This window comes from Macaca mulatta, chromosome 7 (genome assembly GCF_049350105.2).
Source record: "Macaca mulatta isolate MMU2019108-1 chromosome 7, T2T-MMU8v2.0, whole genome shotgun sequence".
NCBI lineage: Eukaryota > Metazoa > Chordata > Mammalia > Primates > Cercopithecidae > Macaca > Macaca mulatta.
Genome location: NC_133412.1, coordinates 175,982,903 through 175,999,915, shown reverse-complemented (window position 1 = coordinate 175,999,915; position 17,013 = coordinate 175,982,903). Strand labels below are relative to the sequence as shown.

Here is a 17,013-nt window from a genome sequence, read left to right as displayed (position 1 = left end):
AGCTATACTGATATTAGACAAAACAGACTTTAAGGGAAGAAGCATTACTAAACTTAAAGAGGGGAACTCCATCAAAAGAGGTTCAATCTTCCAGAGCACACTGGATTAAGCAGCAAAAAACAGGAGCGCATGGTACAAACTCATGACATCACATTCAGAGGTGTTCTTAGGGGGGTGAGAAGAAAAGAAACAGCAACAAAGAACAAGAGGACATGCTACTGCGAGGCCTAATGACACGAGAGGGATGGAGGGGCAGGCAGGTACTCTTTGAGAGGGCTGCAGGGAGGCAGCGTCATCAGGAGATGGCCTATTTTCAGTCAGAATAAGAATGAGGGGGGGAATCACAGAAGAAACTGAAGATTAGGAGAATTTTGCTGATATACCGTGAGTTTAAAAGGGCTCAGGGACAAGGTTCCAAGATCAAGGTGAAAGATGGGGTCAGAAAAGAAAATGCAGAGTCCATGAAAAGAGGGAAGACAAGGGAATCTGGCCTTCTGGCTGCCTCATAACTCAGAAAGCAGCACAAGATAAGAATAATGTTCATGGTTCCCAGGCAGACAGTGATGGGGAGGCTGTGGGTGAGGGCAGGGAGAGTGGGACTCGAATAGTGCCAGGAACAGCCAAAGTTTTGGGGCTTCCACTTGCCTTCTGTTCAAGCCTTTGGGCTGGCAGTGCAGTAGAAGTCGTACTCTAAGCACTGCTTTCTGCTGAAAGAGGTTACAGGTTTGAGTTAGGATTTTAAGGAGCCAATAAATCTCGGGTAGATACCAAAAGGAAGGTTATTCTTAAGAGGAAGAAAGAGAGCTTACACAGCCCCTCCTCCAGTCCTACCTCTGGAGCTTCTACCTGCCCAAGTCCCAGAGGATTTTCCACTGTTTCTAATGTCAAGCACAGTTAATCAAGAAAAAGAAAATGTTACTTTTCTGTGGATGGCAGTTAGGGGTGGGACAATTTACCCAGTTCTCTGCCTTTGTATTTCTCTTTGCGGGGAGAGGGGGAGGAATTTCAGGATCTTTTATTTTCAGAGATTCCAACAGTTGGTTAGCAATGCCAGCTAAGCTGGTACCATCTGAAGGCCATCCCACCTTGCTCTAGTCATTCCATCCAACAGAATCCCTACAAACAAGATCAGAGACCAACTGGGATCTATCTGTATCAGTGTAGGAGGGCGAAAAGAGGCCCTCTCTTTCCCCTATTCCCCATTACCTTCTCCAACAAGACTGTTTTACAGTCAAATTCCACCTTTGTATTTCATTCATTTGATTTTATTTTGTGCCAACTATGTACTAAACAATGTCTACACACAAAGAGCCCTGCCCTTGATGAGCATATATTCTAGTACAGACATTAAAATATATGTAAATTTATAGTACGCTAAAAGTCGAAAAGCAATGTGAAAAAAATGAAATAGTAAAGCAGGAGAAAGACAACTTGAGGCTGGGCTAAGTGGCTCACGCCTGTAATCCAAATACTTTGGAAGGCCAAGGTGGGAGGATCACTTGAGGCCAGGAATTCGAGACCACCCTAGGCAACATAGTTAGATCCTGTCTCTACAAGTAATTCTAAAAAGCTGGCTGGGCGTGGTGGTGCACAACTGTAGTCTCTGCTACTCGGGAGGCTGAAACAGGAGGATAGCTTGGGGTCAGGAAACTCGGGTTGCAGTGACCTTCAAACAAAGCAACTATTTAACAATAGTTGACCAGAAATTTAATGATACTAAGGAGTAAGCATTAATTTTTTTTAGTTATGACATCTGTGTTTAGATTGTTTTTAAGTCATATTCTAGAGAGACTTACAGATAGGTAGGTTAGGAGAGGCCTTATTGAGCAATGATCTGCATGAAGTGAAGGAGCAAAAGAGGAGGGGACCACTGTGAGGGCTTTCGCTTTTACTCTAAGCGAAATGGGAGCCACTGGAAGGTTGTAAGCCATGGAGGAACAGCTAATTTACATTTTACTTATTTATTAGCAACAGAGTCTGTGGCCCAGGGTGGAGTGCAGTGCCACAATCAAAGCTCACTGAGCCTTGAATTCCTGAGCTCAAGCAGTCCTCCCAGCTCAGTCTCCCGAACAGTTGCCACCACAGATGCATACCATTGTGCCCAACTAATTTTTTTTTGAGACAGTGTTGTTCTTGTTGATGAAGTGCAACGGCATGATCCCGGCTCACTGCAACCTCCATCTCCCAGGTTCAAGTGATTCTCCTGCCTCAGCCTCCAGAGTAGCTGGGATTACAGGCATGTGCCACCACACCCAGATATTTTTGTATTTTTAGTAGAGATAGGGTTTCTTCATGTTGGTCAGACTAGTATCGAACTCCCGACCTCATGTGATCTGCCTGCTTGGCCTCCCAAAGTGCTGGGATTACAGGCGTGAGCCACCGCGCCACGCTGAAACTGATTTTTTTTATGGTGGGTGTGGGTGTGTGGGTGTGTGTATATAAGTGTGTGGTGATGGGGTGTCTCCCTATTCTGCCCGGGCTGGTCTCGAACTCCTGGCCTTAAGCAATCCTCCCACCTTGGTCTCCCAAAGTGCTGGGATTACAGAAGTGAGTCGCTGCACCCAGCCTAACAGATATAAAACACAGAAGCAGGAGATTTACTAGAAAGCCACTATATAATTTGTGTTATAGATGATGATTTAAAGGAAGACAGGAGCTGTGGAAGCAATGAGAAGTAATTCTATTCTCAATCTAGGATGGTTGGTCTGTAGCCAGGTATACAAAAACAATATAGGCAGTTATGGCTATCAGTGGGTAACGAAGAAGACATAAAAGCTAATAATTAAAGAGATTATTACTGTAACAGACTAAATAACAAGCTACAACAAGAACACAGATGAGGTGTACATAAGTTAGAGGATAGACAGGAGAAGAGTTTATGATAATACTCAACAGGCCAGGCACAGTGGCTCACACATGTAATCCCAGCACTTTGGGAGGCTGAGGTGGGCAGATCACCTGAGGTCAGGAGTTTGAGATCAGCCTGGCCAACATGGTGAAACCCCATCTCTACTAAAAATATAAAAACTTGCCAGGCGTGGTGGTGCACACCTGTAGTCCCAGCTACCAGGGAGGCTGAGGCAGGAGGATCGCTTAAACCCAGGAGCAGAGTTTGCAGTGAGGCAAGATTACGCCACTACACTCCAGCCTGGGCAACAAGAGCGAAACTCCATCTCAAAAAATATACAGACAGACAGATACAAAGACAGACAGACAGATCCTTTAGCTAAGTATACAAGCCGGGACACTTGTGATAGGGTCCATGCCTACCTGTTCTACAGTCTCACCTTCCCCCACTTTACCAATTACTTCCCTAAGAATCCCATCATATCAAACTACGCCTGACTCTGCAAACAAGTCCAGCACTCTCCATCCACAGGACTCCATCGAAATGGGTGTCTTCCCTCCGCCTGGAATGTCTTTACTTCACTTTGCCCTTCAAGACCCACCCTAAGAGTAAACTCTGGAAAGCCTTACCTTCTACACACAATTTCAACCATCTCACCCCATCCCACCGCCCCAGGCATACCTCTATCACCTGGCATTTATCACACTAGACTAGGTATTTTATGACCATGGAAAACAGTAAGTACCCAATAAATGATGTCTAATATACAGTTACCTTCTAAAACGTACAAATATCACTTAAAAGCAATTTACTAAAATTCAGCCAAAGAAATTTGTTTAGTTTAGTTTTGAGACAGGGTCCAAAAGAAAGAAAAGAGAGAAAGAGAGAGAGAGAGAAGAAAGAGAGGAAGAGAGGAAGAGAGAAAGACATAAAGAGAGAGAAAGCGAGAAAGAGAGTCTTTGTTGCCCCGGCTGGAGTGCAGTGACTATGCACAGCAAAGATCACAGTGTACTGTAAGCTCAAACTCTTGTCCTCAAGTGATGCTCCCACCCTGTGCCACCAGGCCCAGCCAATTACTATGTTTTTACCTAACAGAAGTATAAGGAGTCCTTCACTTTCTTACATAATGAGTTCCCAAAAACACGTACACAAGTGGAATGTGTGAAAGCATAATTCCCCATAAGGGGAATTATGCTCTTGAAACACTAAAAAACACAGAATACCTACTTACGTCTCATCTCATTTTTCCAGAGTATAAATGCAATTTCATACATGTTCTTAAATTGATTTTTCTTTACAATTAAACAGTCAACGAATGACTGTGTCTAAGGTAAAAAACTGCATGCATTTAGACTGCCTGATGAATGTTAGCTTTGTTCTCATCTGCACTGTTTATAGAACCTACACTTTACATTTCTGCTATCATCACTTTCACTTTTCTTTTTTTTTTTTTTTTTCTTTGAGAAGGAGTCTCGCTCTGTCCCCAGGCTGGAGTGCGGTGGCGCAATCTCGCCTCACTGCAAGCTCTGTCTCCCAGGTTCACGCCATTCTCCTGCCTCAGCCTCCTGAGTAGCTAGGACTACAGGCGCCTGCCACAACACCCGGCTAATTTTTTTTGTATTTTTAGTAGAGACGGGGTTTCACCTTCTTAGCCAGGATGATCTCGATCTCCTGACCTCGTGATCTGCCCGCCTCGGCCTCCCAAAGTGCTGGGATTACAGGCGTGAGCCACTGCGCCCAGCCATCACTTTCATTTTTCTATCACTATTTGCTGTTAATAACATAATGTGATACTGTGAAATACATATTTAGCCTTCCTCTATTTCCTGGCCCTTCAACTCCTAAAATCCTCAGCATCTTCAAAGTGATGTGCCTTTTTGTATGCTAATGAGTTGACTGATGGCTGGCAACCCTATGTTAGCTTCAGCATGAGGACTGGTTTTAACCCCACACCTCAACCTCCAAGGAGGGGAGAGGGACTGAACTTTTAATTGATCACAAATGGCCAAAAGATTTAATAAGTCATCCCTATGTAACGAAGCCTTCATAAAAACCTAAAAGGATTGGGCTGAGAGCGCTTGCAGGGAGCTGAACACATGGCGGCTTCCAGGAGTCAACAGAAACACAGCCATGTGAGGGGAGGGTAGCCCATCCCAACTCCAAGAAGACAGAAGGGCCGGTGCTAGGGACCATTTCAATCCTTGCCCTATATGTATCTCTTCATCTGACTGTTTATTTGTATCCGTCCAAATATCCTCTGCCGGTGGAGCATGATGACTCACACCTGTAAGTGCAGCACTTTGGGAATCCAAGGCCAGAGGACTGTTTAAGCATAGGAGTTCAAGACCAGCCTGGGCAATACAGCAAGACCCCATCTCTACCAAAAAAATGTTAATTAGCTGGGCATGGTGATGTGTGTGTATAGTTCCACCTACTCAGGAGGCTGAGATGGGAGGATAGCCTGAGTCCAAGAGGTTGAAGGTGCAGTGAGTTGTGATCGCACCACTGCACTCCATCCTTGGCAACTGGAGAAAGACCCTAACTCAAATAAAATTTAAATATATATACACACATATACACACACACACATACATACACATATCTTTTGTAATAAATGGATAAACACATTTCCTTGAGTTCTGTAAGCTACTCTAGCAAAGTAATTGAGCTCAAGGAGGCACCTGTAGGAAATCTTAAAATTTGCAGCTGGTTGGTCAGAATCACAAACAAAATAAACGAAGGTTTACGTTCACCATCAAAGATAGGACTGAGTCCTCAACCTGTGTGATCTGTCACCATCCATCTCCAGGCGCGTAGTGCAGACAGTGTCAGAACTGAATTCAATTAGAGGCTGCCCAGCTGCTGCCCACTGCAGAACTGATGGATTACCTGCTGTAGGGGAGAAATCCCCCCTCATATCTGGAGTCAAAAGCATGTTGTGAAAGTGTAGTGGTAGAAACCAAGTTTGTTTTGTCTACTCAAACAGAAACTGTGGTTTTCAAACTTGTTTAACAGCAATGAAACTCTTTCTTAAAAAAGAATTAATGGCCGGGCGCGGTGGCTCGCACCTGTAATACCAGCACTTTGGGAGGCCAAGATGGGCAGATAATCTGAGGTCGGGAGCTCAAGACCAGCCTGGCCAACATGGAGAAACCCTGTCTCTACTAAAAATACAAAATTAGCCAGGCACGGTGGCGCATGCCTGTAATCCCAGCTACTTAGAAGGCTGAGGCCGGAGAATCGCTTGAATCCGGGAGGTGGAGGTTGCAGTGAGCCAAGATCGCGCCAATGCACTCCAGCTTGAGCAACAAGAGCGAAATTCCATCTCAAAAAAAAAAAAAAAAAAAGAATTATGCAGGCCATGGTGGCTCATGCCTATAAACCCAGCACTGCAGGAGGCCAAGGTGGGCGGATTGCTTGAGCCCAGGGGTTCGAGACCAGCCGGGACAACATGGTGAAACCCCATCTCTACTAAAAAACAGCAAAAAAAAAAAATTTAGACAGGTGTGATGACATACACCTGTAGTTCCAGCTACTTGAGAGGCTGAAGTGGGAGGATCACTTGATCTCAGGAGGCAGAGGTTGCAGTGAGCCAGGATCATACCACTGCACTACAGTCTGGGTGAGAGTAAGACTCTGTCTCAAAAAAAAAGGGGGGGGGGACGCCGGGCACAGTGGCTGATGCCTGTAATCCCAGCACTTTGGGAGGCTGAGGCAGGTGGATCATGAGGTCAACAGATCGAGACCATCCTGGCCAACATGGTGAAACTCCGTCTCTACTAAAAATACAAAAAATTAGCTGGGCATGGTGGCGCATGCCTTGTAGTCCTAGCTATTTGGGAGGCTGAGGCAGGAGAATGGTGTGAACCCAGAAGGCGGAGCTTGCAGTGAGCCAAGATCGCGCCACTGCACTCCAGCCTGGGCGACAGAGTGAGACTCCATCTCAAAAAAAAATAAAATTATTCGGAAATTATTTCTATTTTTATTTTTTATATGCTTTTCCCGAGCTGTATATCCAAAAATTTTGTACACCAAACTAGATAAAAGCTTAGCTATATAGTTTATAGGGTTAGGGTTTGTAGCCTCACCCCCAACCTCTCAGCTCCACTAAGAATGCGATACAAAAATGGCAATACCAGCCAGGTGCAGTGGCTCAAGCCTGTAATCCCAGCACTTTGGGAGGCCGAGGTGGGCGGATCACGAGGTCAGGAGATCAAGACCCTCCTGGCTAACACGGTGAAACCCTGTCTCTAAAAATACAAAAAATTAGCCAGGCGTGGTGGCGGCACCTGTAGTCCCAGCTACTCAGGAGGCTGAGGCAGGAGAATGGCGTGAACCCAGGAGGCGGAGCTTGCAGTGAACCGAGACACTACACTCCAGCCTGGGCGATGGGCGAGACTCTGTCTCAAAAAAAAAAAAAAAAAAAAAAAAGGCAATACCATGGAAACTGACCTGTTGCCAAGCAAGCAGAGAACTAAGCAACAACTCAAAATGATAGTTAATCATCTGACATATAAAATCTTAATTCAGTTTGGAAGTTATCAATATCTGACATTTAAAAAGAGCCAGATGGGCCGGGCGCGGTGACTCACACCTGTAATCCCAGCACTATGGGAGGCCAAGGCAGGCGGATCACGAGGTCAGGAGATTGAGACCATCCGGGCTAACATGGTGAAACCCCGTCTCTACTAAAAATATGAAAAAATTAGCCAGGTGTGGTGGCGAGTGCCTGCAGTCACAGTCACTCGGGAGGCTGAGGCAGGAGAATGGCGTGAACCCAGGAAGCAGAGCTTGCAGTGAACCAAGATGGCGCCACTGCACTCCAGCTTGGGAAACAGAGCAAGACTCCGTCTCAAAAAAAAAAAAAAAGAAAAAAAAGAGCCAGATGTTTAAAAATCTTAAAAACATGGCTGGGTGCAGTGGCTCATGCCTATAATCCCAACACAGTGGGAGGCCAAGGAGGGCAGATCACCTGAGGTTGGGAGTCCAAAACAAGCCTGACCAACATGGAGAAACCCGGTCTCTACTAAAAACACAAAATTAGCCGGGTGTAGTGGCACATGCCTGTAATCCCAGCTACTTGGGAGGCTGAGGCAGGAGAATCCCTTGAACCCAGGAGGCAGAGGTTGTGGTGAGCCGAGATCATCGCACCACTGCACTCCAGCCTGGGCAACAACAGCAAAACTCCATCTCAAAAAAAAAAGAATAGTTAATTCAAAAAACAAACTATCTCAGCCAGGTGCAGTGGTTCATTCCTGTCATCCCAGCACTTTGTGAGGCCAAGGCAGGAGGACTACTTGAGGCCAGGAGTTCAAGACCAGTCTGGGCAACGTAGTTTGACTCCACCTCTTTAAAAAAAAAAAAAAAATTTAAAAGGCCAGGTGCGATGGCTCACACCTGTAATTCTAACACTTTGGGAGGCCAAGAAGGACGGACCACCTGAGGTCGTGAGTTCGATACCAGCCAGGCCAACATGGTAAAACCCTGTCTCTACTAAAAATACAAAACTTAGCCAGGCGTGGTGGTGCACACCTGTAGTCCCAGCTACTTGGGAGGCTGAGGCACGAGAACTGCTTGAGCCTGGGAGGCGAAGGTTGCAGTGAGCTGAGATCGCACCACTGTATTCCAGCCTGGGTGACAGAGGAAGACTCCATCTCAAACAACAAAACAAAACAAAAAAAGTGAAACTCCATCTCAAAAAACAAAACAACAAAAAAACACCTATACTCCTTTGGAAAATTCTGGGCTAGAATCATCAATACTGTAGTCAGATTTGTTTTCTTTTCTTTTCTTTTTTTTTTGCTAAGAGATACTGGCTCCTGTCTCTCAGGCTAAAACGCAGTGGTGTGATCAGAGCTCACAGCAACCTCAAACTCATGGGTTGAAGCAATCCTCCCACCTCAACCTCCCAAGTAGCCAGGACTACAGGTGCACGTAGAGACCAGGTCTTGCCATGTTGCCCAAGCTGATCTCTAGCTCCTGGCCTCAAACAATCCTCCCCCTCAGTCTCCCAAAGTGCTGGGATTACAAGTGTGAGCCACTGCATGGGGTAACCAGCAAGCAGATTTCTAAGAGCAAATGAGATCAGATGGAGTACTTCATCAGGAATATTGAAATGAACAGAGTTGGGCGCAGTGGCTTACTCCTGAAATCCCACCACTTTGGGAGGCCGAAGCAGGTAGACTGCTTGAAGCCAGGAGTTAAAGAGCAGCCTGGCCAACATGGGGAAATCCCCATCCCTACAAAAAATACAAAAATTAGACCAGGCGCGGTGGCTCACACCTGTAATCCTAGCATTTTGGGAGGCCGAAGTGGGCGGATCGCTTAAGATCAGGAGTTCAAGACCAGTCTGGCCCAAAACCCCGTCTCTACTAAAAATCCAAAAAAAAATTAGCCGGGCATGGTGGCGGGCGCCTGTAATCCCAGCTACTGGGGATTACAGCAATACCCATGTAATACCCATGCGGTGGCTCATGCCTGCAATCCTAGCACCTTTGGGAGGCCAAGGTTTGGGAGGAGGGGACCACCTGAGGCTAGGAGTTCAAGACTAGCCTGGGCAACATGGCAAAATCTACACTTACACTTCCAGTCAAGGTGGAGTGCCATGAACCAGATTTAACTTGTGTAATATATTATGAAATATGTATTTGGTCTTTGTCCCTGGTTCCACACTCCCTTAGCCAGATGTGATGGCAAAACCCTGTAATCCCAGCTACTGGGGAGGCTGAGGAGGGATGATCGCTTGAACCCAGGGGTTCAAGACCAGCATGGGCAACACAGTGAGACCCTGTCTCTAAAACAATAAAAATTACCAGGCATGGTACAGTCCCAGCTGTATGGGGTGCATAGCTTGAGCCCAGGAATTTGAGGCTGCAAGGAGCTATGATCACGAAACTGCACTCCAGCCTGGGTTACAGAGCAAGACACCTTCTCTAAAAATATAAATAAAATACCCAAAAGAATCAAATGGAACAATCCACGAGGCTCGCATGGGAAAAGGAAGAGTGCCGGTTTCTCACAGCCAGAGTGGAAAATCACATAGTCCATGGGCTATCACATAGAATCCCCAAAAGGATTTTGACTCAATAGTGGGAAATAGCCCTATACTAAATGGCTTTGATCTCACCTAACAGAGCTTAAAAGCAAGACTTCATCAAACTATTTTTAAGTATTTTAACCATGTCCCAGAACAAAACTCAAGAATATTTATAGAAATACAAAAATATCCAGCCTCCAACAAAGTAAAATTCATGATGTCTGGCATCCAAAAATCAACAGATAAGCAAAGTAGGTGGAAAAGACAACCCAAAAAGAGGAAGAAAAAAAAAAAAAATCAAGCAACTGAAATTGACCCAGAAATGACACGTGATAAAATTAGTAGACAAGGGCATTAAAAGAACTATAGGCTGAGGCCGGGCATGGTGGCTCATGCCTATAATCCCTACACTTTGGGAGGCCGACGTGGGCAGATCACCTGAGGTCAGGAGAGACCAGCCTGGCCAACATGGTGAAACCCTATCTCTACTAACGATACAAAATGGTAGCCAGGCGTGGTGTTGAGTGCCTGTAATCCCAGCTACTCAGGAGGCTGAGACAGGAGAATCGCCTGAAGGCGGGGGCGGGGGGAGGGGGCGGGGCGCAGCAGAGGTTGCAGTGAGTCAAGATCACACCATTCCACTCCCGCCTGGGCAACAAGAGTGAAACTCCATCTCAAAAAAACAACTAAGCTCTCCTAAGCTTTTCATTTCAACTTGCTCTTTCAAATAACCTTATTTTGAACACCTTATTGGCAATATTTAAACAAATATATCCCTAGAGGAATTCAGTACACAGTCATCATACATTTATCAGCTGTACCCATCTCAAATTTCACACGCTCGATAAAAAAGGCAAAACGTCTGAATTAATTATAAAAATTAATAATAATGAAGCTTTTGGGCTAGGCGCAGTAGCTCACACCTATAATCCCAGCACTTTGGGAGGCCAAAGCGGGTGGATCACGAGGTCAGGAGATCGAGACCATCCTGGCTAACAAGGTGAAACCCCGTTTCTACTAAAAATACAAAGAATTAGCCGGGCGCGGTGGCAGTCACCTATAGTCCCAGCTACTTGGGAGGCTAAGGTAGGAGAATGGTGTGAACCCGGGAGGGGGAGCTTGCAGTCGCACCACTGCACTCCAGCCTGGGCGACAGAGCGAGACTCCGTCTCACACACACACACACACAAAGTAGTAATAATAATAATAATAATAATAAAATAATAATAATGCTTTCAGTCCATCAAAATGTCTACATCATTGCCACCCAACTGAACTTGCTGGGAGGATAAAAATACTCTATTCTGAGCTGTCCAATATGGTACCTAGTAGCTATATATGATGCTGAATATCTAAAATGTGCCCAGTGTAACAGAAGGACTGAATTTTTAATCTTATTTAATTTTAATTAATTTAAATTTAAATAGTTACATGTAGCTAGTGGCTACATTATTGGACGGCACAGCTCTAGATAACTACAAGGAAAATCTGAACTAAAATTTTGAAGACTAGAATTTTCAAAATAATTTTTATAACATGTACAGCTTATATATCATATAACACTAATTTTCAAATTAACTACGTAATTCCTACATTTTAAGGCTTGACTTAAAGGACCATTTCTTTCTCTTTTTTTTTTTTTTTGAGATGGATTTTTGCTCTTGGTGCCCAGGCTGGAGTGCAATGGCACAATCTTGGCTCAGCAACCTCCACCTCCAGGATTCAAGCAATTCTCCTGCCTCAGCCTCCGGAGTAGCTGGGACTACAAGCACGCACCACCACCCCCAGCTAATTTTTGTGTATTTAGTAGAGACGGGGTTTCACCATATTGTCCAGGATGGGCTTAATCTCTTGGTCTTGCAATCTGCCTGCCTCGGCCTCCCAAAGTGCTGGGATTACAGGGGTGAGCCACTGCACCTGCCCTTAAAAGACCATTTCATATAAGACTTCCTGGTTTCTTCAACTCCCAATCCTCCACCACAGGAAGGATCGAGTAACTCCACTACTCTAAGCATCTCAGTACTCTCTGCACTGTCATCAGTAGCATTTTCACGCCTGTAATCCCAGCACTTTGGGAGGCCGAGGTGGGCAGATCACCTAATGTCAGGACCAGCCTGACCCGCCTGGCCAACACAGTGAAACCCTGTCTCTACTAAAAAATACCAAAAAAAAATTAGCCGCGCGTGGTAGCGCATGTTTACAATCCCAGCTACTCAGGAGGCTGAGGCAGGTGAATCACCTGAACCTGGAAGGCGGAAACTGCAGTGAGCCGATATCGCACCAGTGCACTCCAGCCTGGGCAACAGAGTGAGAGACTCCAACTCAAAAGACAGAAAATAAAAAGTAGAATATTGAAACTCTCATACATTAATCATGGAGTATAAAATGGTTAAGCTACTATGAAAAACAATTTAATGGTTCCTCAAAAAGTTAAGCACAGACTGGGCACAGTGGCTCACATCTGTAATCCCAGCACTTTGAGAGGCCAAGGCAGGCGGATCACCTGAGGTTAGGAGTTCAAGACCAGCCTGGCCAACATGTTTCCCCATTTCTACTAAAAATACAAAAATTAACCAGGTGTGGTGGCATGCACATGTAATCCCAGCTACTCGGGAGGCTGAGGCAGGAGAATCGCTTGAATCCAGGAGACAGAGGTTGCAGTGAGCCGAGATCGTACCACTGTCACCCCAGCCTGGGCAACAGAGCAAGAGCCTGTCTCAAAAAAAAAAAAAGAAAATAAAAAAAATTAAGCATGGAATTACTCCATAACCCAGCAATTCAGCTAATAGGTATATACCCCTAAAAGGATGAAAACAGATAAATACCTGTACATGAATGTACCTAACAGCCGGGTTCACAATAATCAAAAGGTAACAACAAGCTAAATGTCCATCAACGAATGAACCAGGTCTAGTGGATCACACCTATAATCTCAGCATTTTGGGAGGCTGAGACAGGAGGAGTGCTTGAGGTCAGGAGTTCGAGACCAGTCTGGCCAACATAAAGAAATTCTGGCCGGGCGCGGTGGCTCAAGCCTGTAATCCCAGCACTTTGGGAGGCCGAGACGGGCGGATCACAAGGTCAGGAGATCGAGACCATCCTGGCTAACACGGCGAAACCCCGTCTCTACTAAAAACACAAAAAATTAGCCGGGCGAGGTGGCGGCGCCTGTGGTCCCAGCTACTCGGGAGGCTGAGGCAGGAGAATGGCGGGAACCCGGGAGGCGGAGCTTGCAGTGAGCTGAGATCTGGCCACTGCACTCCAGCCTGGGCGACAGAGCGAGACTCCGTCTCAAAAAAAAAAAAAAAAAAAAAAAAAAGAAATTCTGTCTCTCCACAAAAAAAAAAAATTAAAAATTAGGCCAGGCGCCTGTAATCCCAGCACTTTGGGAGGCCGAGGCAGGCGTATCATCCAAGGTCAAGAGTTCGAGACCAGTCTGGCCAACATGGAGAAACCCCCATCTCTACTAAAAATACAAAAAAAATTAGCCAGGCATGGTGGCTCATGCCTGTAATCCCAGCTATTCAGGAGGTTGAGGTGGGAGAATCACTTGAACCTGGGAACTGGAGGTTGGGGTGAGCTGAGATTATGCTATTGCACTCCAGCCTGGGCAACAAAAGCGAAACTGCACTCCAAAAAAAAAACAGAAAAAATTTTTTTAATTAGCCAGGAATTGCAGCACGTGCCTGTAGACTCAGCTACTCAAGAGACTGAGGCAGGAGGACAGCCTAAGCCCAGGAGTTTGAGGCTGCAGTGAGCTATAATCAAGTCACTGAGCTCCAGCTGGGCAATAGAGCAAGACTCTATCTATAGAAAGGAAACAAAAACAAATGAATAAATAAATTTTAACAGACACACAAAATGAACTATTACTCCGCCATAAAAAGCAATGAAGCCCAGGCACGGTGGCTCACGCCTGTAATTCTAGCACTTTGGGAGGCCAAAGCAGATGATTCTCCTGAGGTCAGAAGATCAAGACAAGCCTGGCCAAAATGGTGAAACCCCATTTCTACTAAAAATACAAAAATTAGCCAGACGTGGTGGTACGCACCTATAATCCTAGCTACTTGGGAGGTTGAGGCAGGAGAATCGCTTGAACGAGGGAGGCAGAGGTTGCAATGAGCTGACATCATGCCACTGTCCTCCAGCCTGGGTGACAGCGAGACTCCATCTCAAAATACAAAAACAAGGCAAAACAAAAAAACAACAAAACCAGGCTGGGCGCGGTGGCTCACCCTTGTAATCCCAGCACTTTGGGAGGCCGAGATGGGCAGATCACAAGGTCAGGAGATCGAGACCATCCTGGCTAACCCGGTGAAACCCTGTCTCTACTAAAAAATATAAAAAAACTAGCCAGGCAAGGTGGTGGGTGCCTGTAGTCCCAGCTACTCAGGAGGCTGAGCCAGGAGAATGGCATAAACCCGGGAGGCAGAGCTTGCAGTGAGCTGAGATGCGGCCACTGCACTCCAGCCTGGGCGACAGAGTGAGACTCCGTCTCAAAAAAAAACAAAACAAAACAACAAAACAAAACAAAAAGCAATGAAGTACACAGAAAGTACCAATACTGACTCAAGCTTCAACAGGAATGAACTTCAAAAACATTACACTAAATGACAGAAGCCAGACATGAAGGTCACATATCCACTTATATGAAATTTCCAGAATAAGTAATCCAGAAACAAAAAGCAGGTTGGTTGTTGCCAGGTACTGAGAATGGAGAATGAGAAGCAACTCATTCCTCATTGTAATGCATATGAGATTTTCTTTTTAGGGTGATGAAAATGTTTTGGAACTAGACAAGGGTAGTGGCTCCACAACAATGTGAGTGCACTGAATGCCCCTGAATTGTTCATTGTAAAACGGTTAATTTTTTTTTTTTTTTTTTTTTTTTTTGGAGATGGAGTCTCTCTGTTTCGCCCAGGCTTGAGTGCAGTAGCGCGATCTCGGCTGATGGCAACCTCTGCCTCCCCAGTTCAACCAATTCTCCTGCCTCAGCCTCCGAAGTTGCTGGGATTACAGGCGTGCACCACCACGCCTGGCTAACTTTTTGTATCTTTGCGTTTTTGTTTTTTTTTTTGAGATGGAGTCTCGCTCTGTTGCCCAGGCTGGTGTGCAGTGGCACAATCCCGGCTCACTGCAACCTACGCCTCCCGGGTTCAAGCCATCCTCCTGCCTCAACCTCCAGAGTAGCTGGGATTAAAGGCACATGCCACCACGCCCAACTAATTTTTATACTTTTAGTAGAGACGGGGTTTCACCATGTTGGCCAGGCTGGTCTCAAACTACTGACCTTGTGATCTGCCCACCTCAGCCTCCCAAAGTGCTGGGATTACAGGCATGAGCAATCATGCCTGCCTAGTTTTTTCTATTTTTAGTAGAGACAGGTTTTCGCCACATTGGCCTGGCTGGTCTCAAACTCCTGACCTCAGGTGATTCACTTGCCTCAGCTTCTCAAAGCACTGGGATTACAGGTATGAGCCACCACGCCTGGCCAAAAAACAGCTAATTTTGTGATGTAACTTTCACCACTTTATATAAAAAAAGAAAACACATCTATGCAAGATATGCATCTCTAATTTATATAAATTCATTATAAGGAAAGATAAGGGCCGGGCGCGGTGGCTCAAGCCTGTAATCCCAGCACTTTGGGAGGCCGAGACGGGCGGATCACGAGGTCAGGAGATCGAGACCATCCTGGCTAACACAGTGAAACCCCGTCTCCACTAAAAATACAAAAAAAAATTAGCCGGGCGTGGTGGCGGCGCCTGTAGTCCCAGCTACTCGGGAGGCTGAGGCAGGAGAATGGCGGGAACCCGGGAGGCGGAGCTTGCAGTGAGCTGAGATCCGGCCACTGCACTCCAGCCTGGGCGACAGAGCGAGACTCCGCCTAAAAAAAAAAAAAAAAAAAAAAAAAAAAAAAAAAAAAATAAGGAAAGATAGGGATAATCAGCTTTTAACTGCAATTTAAAAGACAATTTTTCCCTGAATTTCCATTTGTTATACAGTTGCACTTGGTCCTTATCAAATGTCTACTAAAAAATGCCTATTTGGCAGGGCACGGTGGCTCACGCCTATAATCCCAGCACTCTGGGAGGCCGAGGCAGGCAGATCACCTGAGGTCAGGAGTTCGAGACCAACCTGACCAACACGGAGAAACCCCGTCTCTACTAAAAATACAAAATCAGCCAGGCGTGGTGGAGCATACCTATAATCCCAGCTACTCGGGAGGCTGAGGCAGGAGAACTGCTTGAACCTGAGAGGCAGAGGCTGCAGTAAGCTAAGATTGCACCACTGCACTCCAGCCCGGGCGACATAGCGAGACTTCGTCTCAAAAAAAAAAAAAAAAAAAAAATCAAAGAAACAAAAACAAAAGCCTATTCAAGAAAAGACGCCAAACCAAGCACATATTCTTAGAAAATTCAGCCACTATTTAGCTCTGACAAGTTCATACTATATAACACTTAACAGCCAAGTGCAGTGCCTCACACCTGTAATCCCAGCTACCTGGGAGGCTGAGGCAGGAGGACCACTGGTGCCCAGGAAGTCAAGACTGCAGTGAGCCATGTTCCAGCCACTGCACTCCAGCCTGGGGAAGAGGGTGAGACCCTGTCTCCCAAAAACAAAAACAAAAACAGGCCGGGCGCGGAGGCTCAAGCCTGTAATCCTAGCACTTTGGGAGGCCGAGATGGGCGGATCACAAGGTCAGGAGATCGAGACCATCATGTCTAACCTGGTGAAACCCCGTCTCTACTAAAAAATACAAAAAACTAGCCGGGCGAGGTGGCAGGTGCCTGTAGTCCCAGCTACTCGGGAGGCTGAGGCAGGAGAATGGCATGAACCCAAAAGGCGGAGCTTGCAGTGAGCTGAGATCCGGCCACTGCACTCCAGCCTGGGCGACAGAGCGAGACTCCGTCTCAAAAAAAAAAAACAAAAACAAAAACAACTTAAAACCTGATTTGGCGGTTCAAAAAACCATGCTACTACCCTCAAAGAAATCAGACATACATGACACCACCAGCTCCCAGAAGACTCTCTGGTACTGAGTAAGATCAAAACTAGTTAAGCACCTACTCTTCTCTTCCTCCTCCCCTGAACTCCCTATATCCATGCAAAGTTTGAAAGCAGAATA

General features: G+C 45.9%; 1 protein-coding gene and 1 long non-coding RNA gene across 6 annotated transcripts in view; both read right to left on the bottom strand.

Annotated features, from left to right (window-relative positions):
* Positions 1 to 14,070, bottom strand: part of LOC144330414 (uncharacterized) — a 32,980-nt gene extending 18,910 nt beyond the window's left edge. Inside the window, exons 1-2 of the long non-coding RNA XR_013396574.1 lie at positions 12,440 to 14,070; positions 10,323 to 10,901 (exon numbers count right to left, since the gene is read on the bottom strand). This is a non-coding gene — a long non-coding RNA (uncharacterized LOC144330414). The remainder of the gene's footprint in view (positions 1 to 10,322; positions 10,902 to 12,439) is intronic.
* The window catches only part of RCOR1 (REST corepressor 1), a 132,900-nt gene that overhangs the window by 102,219 nt on the left and 13,668 nt on the right, over positions 1 to 17,013 (bottom strand). The window lies entirely within an intron of this gene.